This window comes from Mobula birostris, chromosome 28 (assembly GCF_030028105.1).
Source record: "Mobula birostris isolate sMobBir1 chromosome 28, sMobBir1.hap1, whole genome shotgun sequence".
NCBI lineage: Eukaryota > Metazoa > Chordata > Chondrichthyes > Myliobatiformes > Myliobatidae > Mobula > Mobula birostris.
In genome coordinates, this window is record NC_092397.1 from 29,879,389 (window position 1) to 29,901,486 (window position 22,098).

A 22,098-nucleotide genomic window follows, 5' to 3' on the forward strand; every position below is an offset into this window, starting at 1 on the left:
AATCACGGTCAGCTCTCATTTTCCCCAACCCCCTGCGATGGAGCGGCTTATCAAACGTGTCCTGGACATCTTGGTTCAGTGCGTCACTGGGTCCCTTTATCCACAGTTGGTGTTACAGCTTCAGCCACTCAAATGTGTTTGTTAAACACGGAGTCACTTTCACCAGACTCTGCTGACTTTGCCTGATGGTTTTGTAAGTTGGCAAAAAATTCCTGCTTTGCTACAGCTACAAATGTTTCCCTGGTACAAGTGGTGAACACTCAGGTCTGGAGTTTCCTGTTTTCTGCTTTTGCTTCAGACTACAGAATCTGCAGTTTTTATTGTAATTTTTATTTCTTCTCTATTTACTTATTTTTTTCTCCTATTTGGAGCAAAGGAGTCACTCAAAGTGCTCTTTCCGACAGACACAGACTGGTTTTGAACCCTGCCGTTGTTTTCGTCTCCTATCGTGTCTGGATTTTAGTCTCTGATACTCCAGCACTTGGGTCCTGACCATCCTCACCCAGGTCTGCCGTCACTGACGAAGTTTATTGATACGGTTCAGATGGGCCTCAGTCAGGCCATTTGGCAAATTGGATCAAGAATTGGCTTTGCAATAGGAGACAGAGTGATGGCAGAGAGTCGTTTTGTGATCAGATGCTGGTGACAAGTGTTGTTCCACATGGATCTGTTCTGTGACCCTTGCTATTTGTGATACAACTGAGTGATTTGGGAGTGGATGTAGGAACCGTGAGCAGTAAGTTCACACTGACTGTGAGATGATGGAGTTATTGCTGGTGTGGATGGTCATCTTTGGCTAAAGTGTGACATCAATGTGTTGATGAAATGAGCTGAGACCAAAACAAGTAGATCAGTTGGTGTGAGAATTGGGATTTCCCATCAAACAACCCCAAAACTCCCATGGGGGAGATCAGTGTGTCAACACCACAACAGTGTAATGAAGAGAAAGCGACAACCCTTTCCTCTTCCAGGTTAGTGGCTTTTAAAAGAGCCTTTTGTTGTGCTTGCTGCCGAGGCCAGGCTGAAGCTCGCTTCCGGCGGATGCGGCGAGCCAACTGAATTTCTTTGGGCGCAAGGGTGACTCGCTTGGTGTGGATGGTGCAAAGAGCCCGACCAGGTAAGCCTCGTTATTCTCCTCCAGGCCTTTGATGGTCGAGCTCTGGAAGCATAGATCGGTTTTGAAGTCCTGCCTGATCTTCTGCACCAGATGCTGGAAGGGAAGTTTGCAGATGAGCCGCTTGGTGGATTTCTAGTAGCATTGGTTCCCTGTCAGAGTCACTGTGATGGGCCGATAGCTCCCCAAGAATACCCACACAGACACCCAGGGATATTCAGTGCTCCTTTACACTTATCAATTATTTACAGAGTCACAGTGATGGGTCAGTAGTGCCCCAACAATATGTACACAAACACCCAAGAATATTCGGTGCTACTTTACATTTATCAATTATTTTACCTATATGGTGCTTCCATGTCGGCTTATAATCCAGCCACATGCCATAAAATCTTACCACTGACACTTATTCAAGAGTTTGAACATATAATTTCAGATCAATTGCTATTGAGGATGATATGGATCAATAAAGAGGTCTATTGATCATCTTAGTAAAACACAAAATGTATTTTAGCTACTGAAAGCTTAAAACCCCATCTATATTCCCACTGTTTGACTTTATTAATCACTAATCACATTCTATATACAATTCAATTGAATTTTCTACCTCTGATCCATAAATCTGCATCATCTGCAAAAAGTCATTTCCCCATCCCAGTACCTATCTCAGAAAAAAATATCACTAATCATAATATTAAACAATAAAGGGCTACAAATACTGTCTTATGGGGTCCCATTCTCCAGCAAAAAGAATCCCAAATATACCTTACGTATCCTTAACTGCCTGGAGCATACAAATAAAAAACTCAGAAAAAAATAATGTAGCCTTCTTCTCACTCCATATTTCTATAATTTAATCCTTTCATAACGTACGATATGTTTTTTCAGTACAAAAATACTGCAATTACAACTTCTTTATTTACAAGTGCTTTCCCAATATCATCTTCCAAACATAAAACTGAATCCAATGTCATTCTACAGTTCCAAAATCCATGCTGATAAAATGCTCCATCACCTCTCTTTTCCAAATTATAATTCAACAACTCTATTACCATATGTTCTGTAGGTTTACCGAAATGAGATGGGATGTTAATGATATTGGTCTATAATTAGAAGGATCCTGTGGGGATTTCCAGGTTTCGGAACAGGTACTACCATTTTCTATAAGGAGGAAATATGGCCTAAACTCCAAATATGATTCCAAATTGTTAATATTTATCTCAAGAGTTGTAAGCTATATGTTTAAACATACAATAACATATATCATCCTTTCCTACAGCCATGTGACTTGCACTGTTAATAGCTTTCTTACATTCACACACATAAACTCTACGTAACTAATACTATCATTGTTACAGCTGGCTTTCAACACATCAGTGTATTCACTTAAAACCTCATCTCGACATCATTTAGGCTCTTCACTTAAATTATCTTGATTGTGACTTGCAGCAAATGACCAAGCCAGTAACTCAACCTTCTCTATTTCAGTAGAGGGAGTACATTCAGATTGGAGGATCGTGACTAGTGGTGTCCCACAAGGATCTGTTCTGGGACCTCTGCTTTTCCTGATTTTCATTGACGACCTGGATGTGGGGGTAGAAGGGTTGGTTGGCAAGTTTGCAGATGACACAAATGTTGGTGGTGTAGTAGATAGTGTAGAGGATTGTCAAAGATTGCAGAGAGACATTGATAGGATGCAGAAGTGGGCTGAGAAGTGGCAGATGGAGTTCAAGCCTGAGAAGTCTGAGGTGGTACACTTGGGAAGGACAAACTCCAAGGCAGAGTACAAAGTAAATGCCAGGATGCTTGGTAGCATGGAGGAGCAGAGGGATCTGGGGGTACATGTCCACAGATTCCCTGAAAGTTGCCTCACAGGTGGATAGGGTAGTTAAGAAAGCATATGGGGTGTTAGCTTTCATAAGTCGAGGGATAGAGTTTAAGAGTCACGATGTAATGATGCAGCTCTATATAACACTGCTTAGGCCACACTTGGAGTACTGTGTCCAGTTCTGGTTGCCTCACTATAGGAAGGATGCGGAAGCATTGGAAAGGGTACAGAGGAGATTTACCAGGATGCTGCCTGGTTTAGAGAGTATGCATTATGATCAGAGATTAAGGGAGCTAGGGCTTTACTCTTTGGAGAGAAGGAGGATGACAGGAGACATGATGGAGGTGTACAAGATAATAAGAGGAATAGATTGAGTGGATAGCCAGCGCCACTTCCCCAGGGGACCACTGCTCAATACAAGAGGACATGGCTTTAAGGTGAGGGGTGGGAAGTTCAAGGGGGATATTAGAGGAAGGTTTTTTACTCAGAGAGTGGTTGGTGCGTGGAATGCACTGCCTGAGTCAGTGGTGGAGGCAGATACACTAGTGAGGTTTAAGGGACAACTAGACAGGTATATGGAGGAATTTAAAGTGGGGGCTTATATGGGAGGCAGGGTTTGAAGGTCGGCACAACATTGTGGGCCGAAGGGCCCGTACTGTGCTGTACTGTTCTATGTTCTAACAATTACCTTCTTGAATCAATACTGGAATGTTATTAACCCGATGAACCCCACACCCCGATTTTCTGAATCATTCCCCAAACACCTCCAAGTTTAGTATCCTGTTCAATACTTTCACAAGATGACCTCCAGTAAATCTCTTTCACAACCTTCACCACTTTCCTCACCACAGCTTATACCCTTTCATACTTAATAAGGTCGCTCGGAGAGTGATAATTCTCAGCTCTCCCAAACACCTTATTTCTCTCCCTAATTCGCTCTGCACACTCCCCCATCCACCAAGGTGCAGTCTTCCTCCTATTAATGTCATTTTTAACAGGCATCACTTCCACCGCAGTTTGATGAATAATGTGACATCACCATTCATTGCAGAAACCCATATCATCCTCAACATTCTCCCAGTTTGCTTCATCAAAATCCCACCTCCTAAAAACAGTCTCCTGCCCCCTATATAACTCCAAACCTAAGCTTATAAATATAGGAAAATAATCACTCCCCATTGTCTCCTCACCCATAACATCTCATTCAGTCACTCCAGCCAGAATGTTTGAAACAGGAGTTAAATTTACAGCAGTTTTCAGACGATTAGAAACATTACATTTCATACCCCTCCCATCATTAAATCACACAAGATTGGAAATACCTAAACATTCTTCTACAATCAAACAGTTCCATGAATGACCCCACAGTGAACTGTGCACAAAATTCCCCACACCATACAACCCTTAGTGATCTAGAGTGACATATGCTTTCCAACAAATCAATCAAAAGCACTCCACAAGAGTTTTACCACTTTAGTACCCCTACCTGTTGAATCAAATGCTTCTGCTACAAACACCTCATACACTTCATTCACATCCACAACTCTGTGTCCTATCCCTTCCCATTTTAAACATGCAACACCACCCCCTCTATCACCTAACCTATCATGCCATACTGCAATATAATTTCCTCTAAAGGAAATGCGGTAACAGCCTGGTTTCATATTGGGCCGATTTGATGAATCAGAAATAAACTTCCTAATGTCTTGACCATCGCATTTCTCTGATTCCACTGCAGTATTCTTAATCCCATTCTGTACCTGCACAAAGAGACTGAACTACAGATACCCCACCCATCAGAGCTTCTTTTACAGTTTCCCATGAAACACCAGTTATACCTCGATACTTTTCCGCAGCTTTCACAATCATTTTAATTTTCTCAGTACGTCTGGATGACTGAACAGTACAATTCACGACATCCTTTATAAACATCACAAACTTCATTTCATTGACTAGTAAAGTATCTTTATTAATGAACCTGTGATGTGACACACAGCTGCTGACTTCATATTCTGTCTGACTGGTTATACTTGATCAACATTTGGTTTAACTGTGTTGCAAGGCCTCTGTTTAAGACACACCTAACTGTACTTTAACCTGTTCAACCAGCTGCTTTCTTAAGTACTGTACTTCACATCCTTGTAACATGGTGTGAGCTGAATTATCTGCAGCTTAATGTGAAAAAGACAAAGGAGCTGGTGGTAGACCTGAGGAGAGCTAAGCTACCGGTGACCCCTGTTTCCATCCAGGGGGTCAGTGTGGACATGGTGGAGGATTACAAATACCTGGGGATACAAATTGACAATAAACTGGACTGGTCAAAGAACACTGAGGCTGTCTACAAGAAGGGACAGAGCCATCTCTATTTCCTGAGGAGACTGAGATCCTTTAACATCTGCCAGATGATGCTGAGGATGTTCTACGAGTCTGTGGTGGCCAGTGCTATCATGTTTGCTGTTGTGTGCTGGGGCAGCAGGCTGAGGGTAGCAGACACCAACAGAATCAACAAACTCATTTGTAACACCAGTGATGTTGTGGGGATGGAACTGGACTCTCTCACAGTGGTGTCTGAAAGGAGGATGCTGTCTAAGTTGCATGCCATCTTGGACAATGTCTCCCATCCACTACATAATGTACTGGGTGGGCACAGGAGTACATTCAGCCAGAGAATAATTCCACCGAGATGCAACACTGAGCGTCATAGGAAGTCATTCCTGCCTGTGGCCATCAAACTTTACAACTCCTCCCGTGGAGGGTCAGACACCCTGAGCCAATAGGCTGGTCCTGGACTTATTTCATAATTTACTGGCATAATTTACATATTACTATTAAACTATTTATGGTTCTATTACTATTTATTATTTATGGTGCAACTGTAACAAAAACCAATTTCCCCCGGGATCAATAAAGTATGACTATGACTATGACTAGACTGCACTATGTTCTCCTCTACAATTACACCAGTCAAACTTTACACCTTCACAATCTTCATACTTAGTTTTCCACAACACTAACTACACCTTAGTTTTCCAGGAGATACTGCCACAAGATGCCCAAATCTCTGGCATTGTGACATCTAAGCGGAGGTGGAATATGCGCTCGTGCATTATAACTAACATACCCCAGACTAACTTTACTAGAAAGCTTCACCTCATCAAAATATATCAATGCAGTTAAACTGTCCATGTTTTCTCTATTTCAAACTACTTGTAATCTCTGCAACACACACAAAAATTGCTGGTGAACACAGCAGGCCAGGCAGCATCTATAGGAAGAGGTACAGTCGACGTTTCGGCCCGAGTCCTGACGAAGGGTCTCGGTCTGAAACGTCGACTGGAACTCTTTCTACAGATGCTGCCTGACCTGCTGCGTTCACCAGAACTTTTGTGTGTGTGTTGCTTGAATTTCCAGCATCTGCAGATATCCTCGCGTTTGCATTTGTAATCTGTTTACATTCTTAATCTCTTTATCGAAATCTCCACCAGAACACCTGTCCTAACACCCCTGATACCTGTATTTTCATTAGGCAACACAGATACCATTTTTTTAACCAAATAAAGTCTTCAAATATAATGCCTTCTCACGTTTCTTATCTTAACGATTAGCACATCACCTCCCCTTAAGGTTTGAGCACAATCTATATTCCCTAAAGTAGTTTTCAACACTTCAGTTAATTTCAAAGGAGAAAACATGCAGATGCTGGAAATCCAAGCTACACACATGAAATGCCGGAGGAACTCAGGACTGATGAATGGCCTCGGCCCGAAATGTCGACTGAACTCTTTTCCATAGATGCTGTTGAATTCCTCCAGCATTTTGTGTATTGCTGCAGTTAATTTAATGGGATTGATAAAAGAAAGCTGTTCCGGGTAAAATTTAAACAATACCTTGAAAACTTCTTTCTTTTTTTTAGTATCCTCTCAAATCTCTTGAAATCATTCCAATATTGTGTTCCTTTTTCTGTTCTGCAGATCTAGATCAACTTCATTCCAACCTCTTACCGCACTCACCCGAACCCTACATGTCCGGTTCCTTTTCCAGACACTCTTCGCCCCCCCACCCCGACCTGAACTTACTTTGTTTCCCATCATCCCCGCACATTCACAGCCAGCGCCACCAACCGCGACCGCTCCTGAGCCAATCAGCAACTCGCACTGTTTTCAGGTACTTTGCTGTCAATCAGGTCTAGGGGCGGAGCTACGAACCGAATGCTCACGTGTTGTAATGACGTCACAAAACTCAATCGTACCTTCCCCCCCAAGTTCATTTTCTGAGCGTCTGTTCAGAGGGTCCAGTGTTGCGGGAGGGGCAGGGTGGCTTTAAATCCGGCGTTACACATTCCATGGCATCGTTCTCTCCAAAGTGTTTCAGCTGTTCCTTTGCCTGTCTTCTCCACACGGTCAACCAGACAAACTGAGAGAGTCGGCACGAGTGCTGGGAAAGTGCGGGAGTTCATATCTCACAGCAGCAGTCTCTGTATAATGTTTCGGAGTGACGGATTCGGTCATTGAGTGTAACGTCAAACGGCCTTGAGATACAGACGTCGTGAGGGAAAAGTGAAAATAAAATGTTGAACGTCCCTTGTTCTCGGGAAACTCTCCAGTTTTGGGCCATTTGCACACTAGATTGTCCCATATTATAATCCCGTCTTCATTTGAAGCAGGAGAGCGGTCTCCTCGTCGGCGAAATGAACCTCGGTCTCCCGCGTGACAGGCGGGGATACTAACCACTGAACTAACGAGGAATAAACAAGAGTGGGGAATCTGTCACACGGATGTCAGTGTGTAGGAGAACTCATAGAGTCACTCTGATGTTTGTTTGCTGAGTGTAGAGCTGGCGCATTTTACCCATCCCCTCCTCACCGTGTGACTGGACGGGTCTCAGAATTCTTCAGCGATTCAGTCACTTACTGTGTTCAAGGACTGGGCAAAAGAGGGGATCCCATTAACGTCTAACTGCGTGTTGTTTGAACGGATATTTATAATCAGGATTTGTTTTCCATTTACTGGTACGTGAAGCAGGAAACCATTTGTAGCCCTTCGAATCTCTCGGGCCGATTCTCCCTTCAGTCGGATCCCAAGTGCTGTGTTTCTCCGGTCTGTCGGAACGTCGCGACACCCACTGGTGGGAAAAGGAACTGCAACAGAGTGAGGAACGATCCTTCAGAAAACTGCTCAGACACTGAGAATCGAGTTACAGAATCTGATAGCACCAGAGACCATTCATTAACAGAATCTGCTTTGCATCATGGGGCGATGGTGGTATAGTGGTGAGCATAGCTGCTTCCCAAGCAGTTGACACGGTTTCCATTCCCGGCCATTGCAGGTTGTACACTTTCAGTCTAAAAAAAGACCTTCGCCGAGCACCATGAACGCAGAACTCTAACTCCTGAGCAATTTGTTCTGAGTGAAATTCACTCTAATGGATCTGATGGATCCCTCATGTACGATGGTGGTGGTCCCTCATGTAGGATGTTCAAGGACCCCAAACTGAATGAAAAACACAGCACTAGACCCGGGAGTCCGTTAGTTCCACGGACCCCGCTGTAGGAAACACACACTTTCTGGTCAAATCGAACATACATTTTCCTGACCAAAGACATGACCTGCCCCAGATATTCTCTCGTTCCTTCTTTCATCCGGCAGAAAGTACAAAAGCTTGAAAGCACGCGTCACAGTCTCAGGGATAGTTTCAGTCCCACTGTTGTGTCTATTGAATGGTTTCCCGTAAGATAGGATGGACGTTTGACCTCACAATACACCTCGGTACGAAGCTGCACCTTATTATTTACCTGCGCCGTGCCTTCTCCGTCGCTGTTACACTTTATTCTGCATTTTGTTATTGCTTCACCTTGTTCTCTCCCAATACACTGTGTAATGATTTGATCTCTATGAACCATGAGAATGAGAAGCGCTTAACTGTATTTCGGTACAGTATGTGACTGAAACACGTAGAACACATTCAATTCTCACTGAGACCGTTGCGGCAGCAGTAGGGAGAGCCGGCCTCCGGACAGCGCAGAGTTTCCCAGCTGGCAATGAAACACAGCAGAAAAACAAGAGCTGAGATCACAGAGAGGGAGCAGAGAGAGAGGGTTTCACTGAACTCCCGTCGAAGGGAAGATTCAAGCTTCTTCCGAGTAGACATCCCCTATTGACATCAATGGATCTGGGGTTGAGAGGGTGAAAATTCCTCGGCATACACATCAGCGAGGATCTCACGAGGTCTGTAAATACCGGCTGCGTGGTGAAAAAGGCACAGCAGCGCCTCTTTCACCCCAGACAGTTGAATACATTTGGTATGGGTCCCCAAATCCTAAGGACTTTCTACAGGCACAGAATTGAGAGCATCCTGACTGGCTGCATCACTGCCTGGTATGGGAACTGTACCTCCCTCAATCGCAGGACTCTGCAGAGAGTGGTGCGGACAGCCCAGCGCATCTGTAGAAGTGAACCTCCCACTATTCAGGACATTTACAGACAGGTTTGTAAAAATGATCCGAAGGATCGTTGAGAACCCGAGTGACCCGAATCTCAAACTGTTCCAGCTGTTACCATCCGGGAAACGGTACCGCAGCATAAAAGCCGGGACCAACAGGCTCCGGGATGGCTTTTTCCACCAGGTCATCAGACTGATTAATTCAAGCTGATAGAATCGTATTTCTGTCATATTGACTGTAATAAATATAGTAATATCTATTACATATTACTATAAATTGCACATTGCACATTTAAACGGAGACGTAACGTAAAGATATTTACTCCTCATGTATGTGGACGTAATTAATAAAGTCAATTCAATTCAATCCAATTCCATGGAAGAGACTTCGTCGTGCACTAGTCGAATCAGAAACGAGAAAATGTGCAGCAGATGCTGGAAATCCAAGCAACACACACAAAATGCTGGAGGAACTCAGCAGGCTAGGCTGCTTCATGATCTTGAAGAAGGGTTTCGGCCTGAAACACCGACTGTGTACTTTATTCCGCAGATACTGCTGAACATTTTCTCGTTTACAAGAGAGAGAGAAAAAAATTACCGGAATACTAGCGTCCCTGGGTGGGCTCGAACCACCAACCTTTCGGTCAACAGCGGAACGCGCTCACCGATTGCACCACAGAAACGAGAATTAAAAGAGCACGAATAAATGACGCATTTCAATTGAAATGCGGTTTCCTCTATAGACGTATGATGTGACACATTGGTGTTTCAAAACATGAGGATGAATATCTGCTACCGCCAACAGAGAATATAGCAGAGGATGGTTTCGATCCATCGACCTCTGGGTTATGGGCCCAGCACGCTTCCGCTGCGCCACTCTGCTACAGGGATTATTAAGAATTGTAGAACTGTGAATGTTGCGCGATGTTTTGTGTGAATGTATGTATGTGTTTATGCCTGTGTCTGTAAATGTCTGGGTCTGGTTCTCTGTCTGTATATGCCTGTGTCTGTACATGTCATGCTCTGGGTCTGTGCCAGTATATGTCTGGGTCCATTCCGTCTCTTTCTCGTATACAAACTCAAACGTACTTCATTTCTTTTGTTCATTCCCTGTTTTTCCTCTTTCTCTTTTTCTCCACCTTTCTTTCTTGCTTCCCCACTTTCTGGCCCACCCGGTTATTATCTCCGTGCCTTTTATGTTCTATCCCGTCTTGCACCTCGTTCCCGATATTACACCCGCGAAATGTGTTTTACTTCACTTAATTGTCTAGACTGACAATTCATCCCACTGGTAAGCTCATTTTTAATAAATAGGACGTTTTCAGCCGAGGTGCCATTAACTTCCTAATCCTGTCCTGATGATTGAATGAATGTCGGAGTTCCTTCAGTGTTGAACCCGCAGTTCACCTTGTGCAGCGGAACTCGCGACGTTGATGTACTGCAAGCACTCACCTCAAACGCAGCAACTCCTCCACCGGGATTACCTGTTGGTATCATGTTCAGACCATCATGGCCGGACCAGTGAGTGACAGATGGGGAGATGTGGAGTATCACTGATGCTTCGCACCTCCCTGCCACGCGGGGTGGGTTTTCCATTTCACCACCACAGCTTTGTAACTGAAACAGTAAGGGTCGGGTTTTAACTCTCCACGTGGGACGGTGTGAAGACAGGCAGGCAGTTGCTTATCCCCTGGCCTGCTGAGTTACTCCAGCATTTTGTGTGTGTTGCTCGGAATTTCAACATCTGGGATTTCCCACCGATTTTTCAATTCAGAGTCACGAACCTGGAGATGGGGTTTGAATTCCTTGCCTGTCCATCGCCTCCCTCTGGTGCTCCTCCTCCGTTTGCTTTCTTCCATGGCCTTCTGTCTTTTCCTATCAGACTCCCTCTTTTCCAGTCCTGTATCTCTTTCGCAAAACAACTTCCCAACTGTTTGCTCTGCCCAGCCCCTCCCGGTTTCAGCACTCACTTGGCTTCATCCTTTCCTTTCCCTACATTTTAATTCTACCACTCATCTTTTTATTGCTCCAGTCCTGCTGAAGGATATCGGCCTGAAACGTCGACTGTTCTCTTTTCCATAGATGCTGCCTGTTCCTCCAGCATTTTGTGTGTGTTGATCCGTGTCTTCTGTCTCACTTGGCAAACCGCTGAATCTGCTTCCTCATAACATCTCCCCAAATCTTTGATTAGATTAGATTATGAGGACACTCCGTCCTCGTTTATTGTCATTTAGTAATGCATGCATTAAGAAATGATACAATGTTTCTCCAGTATGATATCACGGAAACACAAGACAGAACAAGACTAAAACTGACAAAAAAAAACACATAATTATAACAGACATGTATAGTTCCAACAGTGCAAAGCAATACCGTCATTTGATACAGAGCAGGCCATGGGCACGGTAAAAAAAAGTCTCAAAGTCCCGATAGCCCCATCATCTCACGCAGACGGTAGAAGGATGAAAAACTCTACCTGCCATGAACCTCCAGCGCTGCAAACTTGCCGATGCAGCACCCTGGAAGCATTCGATCACAGCTGATTCGGAGTCCGTCCAAAAACTTCGAGCCTCCGACACCGAGCACCGGGCACCATCTCTGCCGAGAGCTTCGACCCTGGCCCACGCCGCCAAGCAACAGACAAAGCTGAGGATTCGGGGCCCTCCCCTCTGGAGATTCTGGATCGCACAGTCGAGCAGCAGCGAAATAGGCATTTCAGAAGTTTCACCAGATGTTCCTCTGTGTTTCTCACGTCCGCCTCCATCAAATCAGGATTGTGCACGGCACCCTGCTTGACAGATTACAGATATTCATTCCAGAGTGGCCACTGCGTGCTGCGTCGTGCAGCCATCTTCTCAGCTTTTTAAGTAGATATTCTGAGAAATGTTCTTATGTTGTAAAAATAAAATTCGGATTGATTAATTCAATAAAAGCTATTAATACATACCAAAACCAGCCACAGAAAATGTAATTAAAGTACCTTTTTTGATTAACGAAATTGACCCTTTCCCACCCAGAGGCAGACTCTTGATATGAATTGTTTCTCTGGTCTGGGAATGAGTTCCCAAATATTAAATTGAAATTATATCTGCTGGTGAATCTCACACCCACACAAACAACACACACAGAGACAAACATACACACACAGGCACACACAGACACACACTAGAGGCGCGCACACACACACACGCACATTTACGCTGGAAAACTGAAAATGTAAATGTGACAACACAGAGGGAATATAAAAAAAACAGGTGTGGAAATACCTCAGAGGACCTGTCTAAATATTCGTTGCATGGGGACATCAATAAATACGCGATGGTCATAACCTCCTGGCAGCGTGTTATGCCTTTCAAGAGACGGTGCTGTGGAAGACAACAACGTAAGAAGAACTGGAAACATTTTTAGGTAGTTGAGCTATCACGGAAGTAGCGTTATAGGAGTGAGGTGATAAACTCAGCTCACGAAATTAAATGAAAGAAGTGAGAAAGGAATCTATGCCAAAAGCTAAGCGAGAGCGCAGTGCGGATGTTGAGGGTCGAGGGAGCAGCAGCGAGGGAAGGATGAATGAGGAAATATAACTTCCTCAGTGTTATCATTTCAGATTCTCTCTCCTGGGCCCGGCACATACCTCCTGTTACAAAGAAGGCACGGCAGCGCTCTGCATGTCATCTAAAAGTTTGACAGACTTCAATAGATGTGTGGCGGAGAGTATATTGACTGGTGGCAAGAGGACCTGGCATGGAACCACCAGTGTCCTTGTACGGAAAAGCCCAGAAAGCGTAATGGATAGAGCCCAGTCCAGCACAGTTATGCCCCTCCCCACCGCTGAGCGCATCTACACGGAATAGAGGGCCGCGGCCATGCAGATCATACTCTCTTCACACAGCTCCATCAGGAAGGAGGTAACACATCAACAGGTCCATCACCCCGCAACCATCAGACTCCTGAAGAAGAATGGATAACTTCATTCACCCAACACTGAACTGTACCCACAACCCATAGACTCACTTTCAAGACTGATCATTTCATGTTGTCGATATTTATTGATTATTGATTTATTATTAATATTTTGTTTGTTCTTTCTTCTATTTGCATAGTTTATAGTCTTTTGCACATTGCTCGTTTGCTGTCTATCTTGAGTGCGGTCTTTCATTGATTCTCTTGTGTTTCATTGTATGTACGGTGGATGCTCATGTGGTTACCAGTATATACTTTGGTAATAAATTTAGTTTAATCTTTCAACTTTGAACTTTAAGGAGAGGAATTCATTTGGTGAGACGCAGATGCTGTTTCACACTGTTGGGCAGGAGGTGAAAAGATTGGCGCAGACCCACAGCTTTATTCTCTGGGACCGGATTGTGGCAGAGGACTGCACCGAACGGAATGCATTATTGACGGACAGTGAAGAGAGGAATCTGTGGCATTCATTGCTGAGGAAGCCAATTAATTTGGTATATTAAAAGCGGACGGCTCTGGAGGTAAAGTTACTGGGTCTATTTAAAGCGGACGCAGGTAAGTTCTGAAACATTAAGAGTGTCACACATTATGGGAAGACGGCAGGAGAATAGGGTTGGCAGGGATAATAAATCAGCCACGGGCCCAATCACATAACACTGCTCCTGTGTCTGATGCTGTCATTGACTGATAGCATTGATTCTGAGATACTGTATTCATGTGGATCATTGTGTCCAATTGTAAAAAGAAGATTTAATCAAACTAATCAACTGCAGTAATGAAACTGAATTTACATTACTTCGAGGTAAACTGTGCACTAAACCTCTGCACAAAACCAGAAACTGACAGTTACAGATTGAACCCCACACTCTCAGTTTCTACCAAAGACTGATGGATACAGAATGAACCCCATACTCTTACACTGTAGTAGACAGTGAAAGGCACAGAATGAACCCCTCACTCTCACACTGTACCAGAGACTGACAGGTACAGAATGAACCCCACATTCTCACACTGTACCAGAGACTGACAGGTACAGAATGAACCCCACACTCTCACACTGTACCAGAGACTGACAGGTACAGAATGAAGCCCACACTCTCACACTGTACCGAAGACTGACAGGTACAGAATGAACTCCCAGTCTCATCTGCAGCAGAGATTGACAGGTACGAAATTAAACCCACACTCTCACACTGTACCAGAGACTGACAGGTACAGAATGAACCCCCAGTCTCACCTGCACCAAAGATTGACAGGTACGAAATGAAACCACCACTCTCACACTGTACAGAGGCTGTTGTGTACAAATGTTTTTGACCTGCCTGTTTTGTGAAAGGTACGCAAATTTACTGCTAAACCCTGCACCATGCCTACTTGTTACCTCTTGAATAAATCCACCCATCACGTGATCATGACTTGTCTCTGACTTTCTAAAATGAGATTACACTGTACCGGTGTCCTCTCAAACTGAATTTCTAACATTGTATTTGCATCCTTACTCCCAACTCAAGCTGCAAGTCAATATTTGGGGAATCCTGCAGAAGGACACCTAACTCCATTTGTACCTAATGTCTGAATTTTCTCCTTATTGAAAAATCAGTTAACAAGGAAATATATTATTTGTAAAATAATGCTTAATAATGGACTCCAACATCATGTTAAACACTGAAATCAGGCCATATGGCTGTTGCTCCCTTCCATTCTTCGAAAGGTAGAGGGAGAGTTTCAATTTTCCACTTTCCAGAAACATTTCTGAATCTAGTGATTCTTGAAAAGACGCAACTAATGCTTCCACCATCCGTTCAGCTACCTCTTTCATATCTCTGCAGTGAAGCCCATCTGGCCCAGATGATTCCGCTTCTCAAGCGCGTTCGCCTGTTCAGTTATGGGAAGCGACGGGACGACACCAAGTGACCGGGGCGTCGAGGCGAGGAATAGGTGGATACGCGGGACAAAAATGTTCAAAAGACTGGGGAATGTATCGCCCCATGATTAACTCGGTTGTGGGATACAGATGCAGGCACGGCGTCTCTGGCTATGGAGAACAGCGACCTGATCCTTCTTTCTGCAGAAAGTGATATTAATAGCCAGCGGTGGAATGAGAATGATGTGCCTACATATTTTGACAGTTTTGAGGATTTCGCTCTCTGCGATAGACTGGGACACGAGTGTGTACCTTGATACACCAGGGACGAGCGACGTACGATGCTTTAATCATGCAAAGAATGCAAACAACACTTAAAGGGCAAATTAGGAGAGGAAAGGAAAGTATAAGTTTGCTTTGGCAGACAACTGGAAAGAGAATCCCAAGGAATTCTACAGATATATTAAGAGCAAAAGGATAGCGAGGGACAACATTGGCCTTCACGATGGTCAGCGTGGTCATCTGTAAATGTAACCAAAGGAGATTAGGGAGAACTTAAAATATTTTTTTTTTACTTTAATTTTCTCAGGAAACGGACGCACAATCTATATAACTAAGATAAAACTTTAGTGAGGTCATGGGCAATACTCTGATTGCAAAAGAGGGGGCAAATTGGAGAATAAATACTTCATGGCCTCGTAAGGTATCCCTTTGTCCTTGTTGAAGGTTAGTGCAGAAATAGCAGGGGCCATCGCAGATATATTTCAAATATCCTTAACCACGGGCGATGTTCAGAAGGTTTGTTGTTCTGTTGTTTAAGAAAGGTTCCTTGAAATTACAAGCCGTTGAATCTGAAATCAGCAACGGTTAAATAGTTGAAATATTCTCGAGAAACGGACATATACAGAACATATATATTTGGATAGGCAACGCCTGATTAGAGACAGTCAACATGACTGTGTCCATAATAGCTTGCGTTTAACCAGTCTAATGGAGTTTTTGAGCAGCTTACAAGGGGAGTTGATGAGGAAGACGGTCACACTGGATCTTTGGAACTAAGCGCTGTAGCAAGCAGACTCAGGAGGATTAAACAAAACTAGGAATGTTATTAACAAAACAGACAAAGCAGCAGAACTTATAAGGTCTTTGATAGCTCAGAATAACTCGGCTGGAAATTCATTGGGGAAGGATCAGCGCCAACTGTTGCCCGAGAGATTAGCGCTGCCATTTTACATACACTGCAGGGTAGTAAAGAATCTGTGCACAGCTATATAAAACCCTTGACTCTTGAAAAGCTTACAAGAAGCCATCCTGATAAGTCACAAGTCCAAGGACACTTAATTTAACACCTGAAAAGTCTCGAGGAGAACTGATTGGAAGTATCCAAGAACTATTGCAACTTAGTGAGATTCTCTCCTCCAAAGCCCCAGAGCTCAGGGTGAAAGTCACCGACCTGAAACGTGAACTCTGATTCTCCCTCCATAGACGCTGTCTGAGTTGTGGGATATTTCCGGCAGTTTCAGATTTTACTTCAGTAATAGTCCTGTTTTCTCCGACCCCGGGATCAATACACTCCCCATTGTCATGGTCTGGTCCGTGAGGTCCGCATTCCGGTTTACAGTCCGATCTATCGATCCTTGTTCCGGGTTTTCCTCTTTTCTCCTTTGTTCTGTTGGGTGCCTTAATTGAGGCACCCGATTCTCATTTCGGTCTGCCACAAAAATACCTCTGCAAACTAGGGATTGTTTGCTGGACTGTTCCTTTTCCTCCCTGCCTGAAACCTTCGCCTGCATCCTCGTCAGTATCCCCATCAAGTTCAACCGTGAGAGTGGAGCATTGCCGCGCCAAGAGAAGAAACTATCTATCGTTGAGTTTGGAATTGTGTCTTTGTGTCCCCGTGTTTAGTGTCCGTGCTCCCTTTCTGCTGCCGTACCTAGATACAATACGTGACAAAAGCTTCTCTTTCATACTATTCATAGACATCATATCATTACACAGTTCCTTGAGAGAGAACAAGGAAAATAAATAATAAAATGCAGAATAAAGTACAACAGCGACAGAGAAAGCACAGTGCGGGTAAACAATAAGGTGAAGTGTCATAACAGGTAGATTGTGAGGTCAAGCGTCCACCTTTTTTCACAAGGAAACCATTCAATAGACAGAACAGCGAGATTGAAATTATCCCTCAGAATGTGGTAAGTGTTTCCTTTTCCGTGATCATTCTGCTGGAGTCTAATTGGTTTCATTCCACAAAAATTATCATGGTGTTTGGGAAGAGAACTGAACAAGGATCAAGTATGATCGCACTGGATGGTGGAGCAGACTCGGGGCCGAATGACTGTGACCATCAGCCATTACCTGTGTTGCACAGCTCAGTTGTGATATGCAGGAAGGTTTGGACCTGAACACTTCTGCATTTTAAGTGGGGATGTAGCTCAGTGGAAGAGCGCATGCTTTGCATGTATGAGGTCCCGGGTTCAATCCCCGGCATCTCCACGCTAGTGAGCTTTGAATTTGAACATTGCAAAGCTCAAATCCAATCGTCAGGTTTGCAGTCAGCACAATGATGCGTTGAGTCTCAACGTGGACAAGACTAAAGCGATGATTCATTAGGGCAAGGGGACCGCTCATTACCGCAAATAAACGGCTCCTCAAGAGAGAGAGAGTGGACCACCAAACCCGCCCTCTGAACGCCACAAAGAACAGCAAGAAAGCGCACCGGTGTGTCCACTTCCTGGGTTCAATGAGACTTCCTCAACCCCTCTTCAATCTGTTTTTATTTCACAGGAGCATCATTGAGCGAGCTCTAACCACTTGCTAAACCGTCTGGTACGAGAATCGCAAGACATCCGACGGCAGGACTCTACAGAGGAGAGAGAGGACTGCGACAGCAGCTCACTTTCACATTCAGACCCAGTGATTTGCGGACTATTGAAAACTGACGGAATTCTGATCTTCATTCGATCATATGGACGGATTGGGAGGTGAACGAGATTCGGGTTTGGACAAAATAAATCCCGGAGTGTGCGTGTATTCTCCGCTGCACCTCAGACTGCGGCCGCTGCTCGTTATGTCGGAGACTGACCGAAATAGCATCCACAAATGGAGGAGAAATTCAACGGGCCAGGCGGCATCTCGCACGAAACATCGACTGTTTACTCCTCCCCAGAGATGCTGTCTGACCTGCTGATTTGCTCCGGCATTCTGTGCTCGGGATTTCCAGCACCTGCGTTTATAGCCGAAATAACAGCCCGCTGACAGAGAGAAGGAAGGCAAGGAGACACAGAGGGAGATAACCAGTGTGTCTGACTGCAGGGCCGTAGGAATAGGGTCAGAATGATAATGAAAATCAGATCCGTTGCTGAAATGTCGGGGACGAGATATCCGGCTGGGTCGGAGCACAGAGGCCAGATAATAACCGGATGGGGCAGGAAGTGATGGACAGGGAAAGGAGGACGTGGGGGAGGAAGGTAAAAGCGTGAGAGAGACACGAGGGAAATTAGACAGGGAAAATAATCCAACAAACATAACAATAGATAATCGGGGGAAAGCGTCAAAATTAACAAATAGAAAGACAGTAGAGGAACAGAGATATTTACCTATCAGCCGAATGGCGCGGCGGGAATGTGATGGGCCCGTTATCCAGAGGCCGACAAATCGAAACCATCGTCTGCTATTCCTCAGCAGAATATTTTACCGCAAATCGCCGTCACGTCACCTGCGTACACAGCACACATTTCACTTAAACAGAAAAACTTGTACTTCTAACTGAAATTTCCGTCCACTCACTTCACCACTTTCTGAGGTTTGTTGAGAACTTCGAGGGTAAAACGACAATTGCTGTTGTACTCAGCGTTTGTCCAACACATCTTGTTCTCCGCTACATGAAGCTGTGTCTGGTATTGAACAGATTGAACAGAAAATACTGGAAATACTCATCACCTCAAGAAACATTTGTGAGTGATGACACGGCATTAAACTTTCTGATCGTTACACTTAATTGGAAATGGTGGGAGAGAAAGAGAGCTTTCAGTGTCAAAGAAGGTGAGAAGTTGTGTGGGAAGTGAAAAGGGGGACATCTCAGATAGGGCGAGACCAATACACGATGAGTTAAGACAAATCGGAAAGAGAAACACTGGGCTAAAATAGCAGACGCACTACGGGCAGAAATTTTCATTTCATAGAGAAGGATGTAATGTGGCTGAGTGATTCCAGACCGAGGCGTTTATGAGACAAGTGCTGAAAAACAGGTACAACTCACGGCGATCACCGGGAATCGAACCCGGGTGAGCTGCTTGAAAGGCAGCTGTGCTCATCCCTATACCACTGTCGCTCCATGTTGCGGGAGTTTCGAGGAGTGAAGCGGCTCCCATGCTCCATGTGATTCCACCAGATCCCGAGCTGCTCTCTGTCGGATCAGTCCTCACTCTGCAGCAGGTTTTATTCCTGCAAATGGCGCCGGCCTCACGCATCATCAAATGGGAAAACAAATTCTGATTGTCCATGTTCTTTAGGAAAGCCGATGAATATGTAAGTATGAGTTGAGTTTAGGAATAAATAAAATAACCACCAACAACCACATTGCTGGGATTATACTGCAATTCTCTCCATTTTGAGGAGCAGATCTGCTGGCAAATCACACAGAAATGTCATATTGTAGATAGGGTTACAGCAATCAGACATTTCAACTTCTCCAAAATTAACCAGATCATTTTTTGTGCAAGATAAGAAATGGAATTTTTGAAGTGCATCTGGATGAGTATTTTTGTTCCTGTTCATCGATAGTCCTATCGAACTTGGTTAGGAAATTCACTCTGTAACTTGTAAATACAGTAATCAAAACTCGCACTTTAATGTCTCTGCATAAACAACAACGTAACTGTGTCGACACCGGGCCAACAACTTAGGACAGGAATTCTGCTGTTCCCGCTATACCAATACTCACTCAGACTAATTTTCTCACCTATATCACCAAACTGAGGCATCTCAGTTGGCCAAGTGATCCATCCTTTCTTCTCCCAGTCAGTGACTTGGGAGTTCTTCCTTGCGATGGTGGGTTTCAGGAAAGAGTTATCGCTGCTAGCACATTCGAAGTTTCCACTTTTATATTCATATTTTCCAGTTCAGTTATCCCATTCCAGCGTCATTGACTGTAGGTCATCTGATTAGCTTGAATTCTCCTTTCTGTTGACTCTGCTCCAGGTCAGCATCCATTTATTGTCCTTTTCTCAGCAAGCGTCAATCGGTAATTTATGGTTCTTTGTTCACTTCAGGAACCAGTTTGTGTCATGGTCCGGTCCGTGAAGTCTGCATTCCGGTTCACAGTCCAGTCCGTGGACTCAGTATTCCGGGTCTTCCAGCTGTCCCTTGTTTTGATTGAGTTAATCATAGGCACGTGATTCCCATCTTGGGGCTTGGAATATAAGTAGCCTTGGGGTTGAGTGTAGGCTGCTGGTTCGTCTTGCCAAGATACCCTGGGAGCAACCTGCCTGTGGAAGGCGGGAGCGGCCACTTCCCATCTTTTGGCCGCGTTGGAGAACCATCGCTTCATAGAGCCTTGCTGTCTGTAGTCGGAGCTGTCTTTGCGGTATGGATTCGGCTGTTTCCAGGGTCAGCTGAATGGCTGCCAGCCACTCCGAACTAGGTAGGGATCCGGTTGTTTCCGTAGCCAGCTGAGGTTGCTGGCCGAACTGCGACTCAGAGCAACCCCGATGCAGAGGTGGAACTTCCTGTAGTTCTTCGGTGTTTGTCTCTTCTTGTCCTCGTCTCCGTGGGGTAAGTCAGGCCGTTTCTTCCGTTGCCTGCGGGAGGATCTGTCTTGTCTTGTCCACGCCTCTGTGAGGTAAGTCAGGCAGTTCTGCCGTTGCCCGACAGATGGACCTGTCCCACCTTGGTGTGCAGATAAAGTTGAGTTGCGGCTTATATAAGGTTAAGTCCCGACTCTCTGTCTGTGTACTGTCCTGTCTCATGTTAGTGTGTTAAAGATGAGTCCTGGCTTTTCGAAGTGTAAGTCCCGGCTCTATGTTGATGTACAGTTCCCAGTCTGTCTCCGAGTTTCAGCCTTCGAGTTATCAGCCTCCACAAGCCTCAAGAGCCAAGACCCCAGCCTGCAGGCTTCTAGACTCTAGATCCCAGCTATGTCGTGTTCTGTAGTCATGTCATGTCATGTCCTTGCCTGGTTCTAGGGCCCGAGCCCGAATCAAGACCCAGGTTCTGCGCCATTGTCCAGACTCTGGCTCGGAGCCCAAGCTCAGAGTGTATATCACCTTGTCCGGGTTCCCTGTCTTGTCCATGTCCTAGCCCAAGTCTGCGTTCTTGTCCCTGCTCCTGGTTTGCATCCTGTGACGTCCCTACCCTAGTCAAGTCCTGTTCCTTGTACTTCAGTGTCTGTGTCTTGCTGTTGTGTTCACCATCTACGCCCCCCCCCCATTGTGACAGTTTCAATCACTCCAGGCAGGCACTGACCCCAACATTCACGCATTTGCATGTTATATTATATCAAAAACACTTCACAATAACTTATAATTTGCAAAAGATTTCTTAACCCGCAATTTACCTGAAGCAACGTTGTGTTTACCTTTAAAACACCAAAATTTTCATCTCCTAAAATGGAAGATGTAAAACGGTTCCACAAAATTACATATTCACTTCCAAGTACATGGCTGGTACAAAGACACTTGATCTGTCTGCTTCCACTCTCCTTTAGCCATTCGAGTTCTGTTATGTTACATATTTGAAATCTCCTGTGGCCAACATCTCCTTTTCGATACATGGAAAGTTCAGGTGATCACATTACTGTTCATGTCTCAGTGAATATAGCACAAAAGAAACAGCAGAATTCATGACTATATCAAAAAATACCGATAAGGATTTAAAAATATTGTCATAACAAAA

General features: G+C 44.6%; 1 long non-coding RNA gene and 2 other non-coding genes across 3 annotated transcripts in view; 2 read left to right on the forward strand and 1 right to left on the reverse strand.

Moving 5' to 3' along the window:
- LOC140189110 (uncharacterized) overlaps positions 1 to 22,098 on the forward strand; it is a 592,538-nt gene that overhangs the window by 363,167 nt on the left and 207,273 nt on the right. The window lies entirely within an intron of this gene.
- On the reverse strand, positions 10,192 to 10,263 carry trnam-cau (transfer RNA methionine (anticodon CAU)). Its single transcript has one exon. It is a non-coding gene; the product is annotated as a tRNA-Met (tRNA).
- trnaa-ugc (transfer RNA alanine (anticodon UGC)) lies at positions 17,629 to 17,700 on the forward strand. Its single transcript has one exon. It is a non-coding gene; the product is annotated as a tRNA-Ala (tRNA).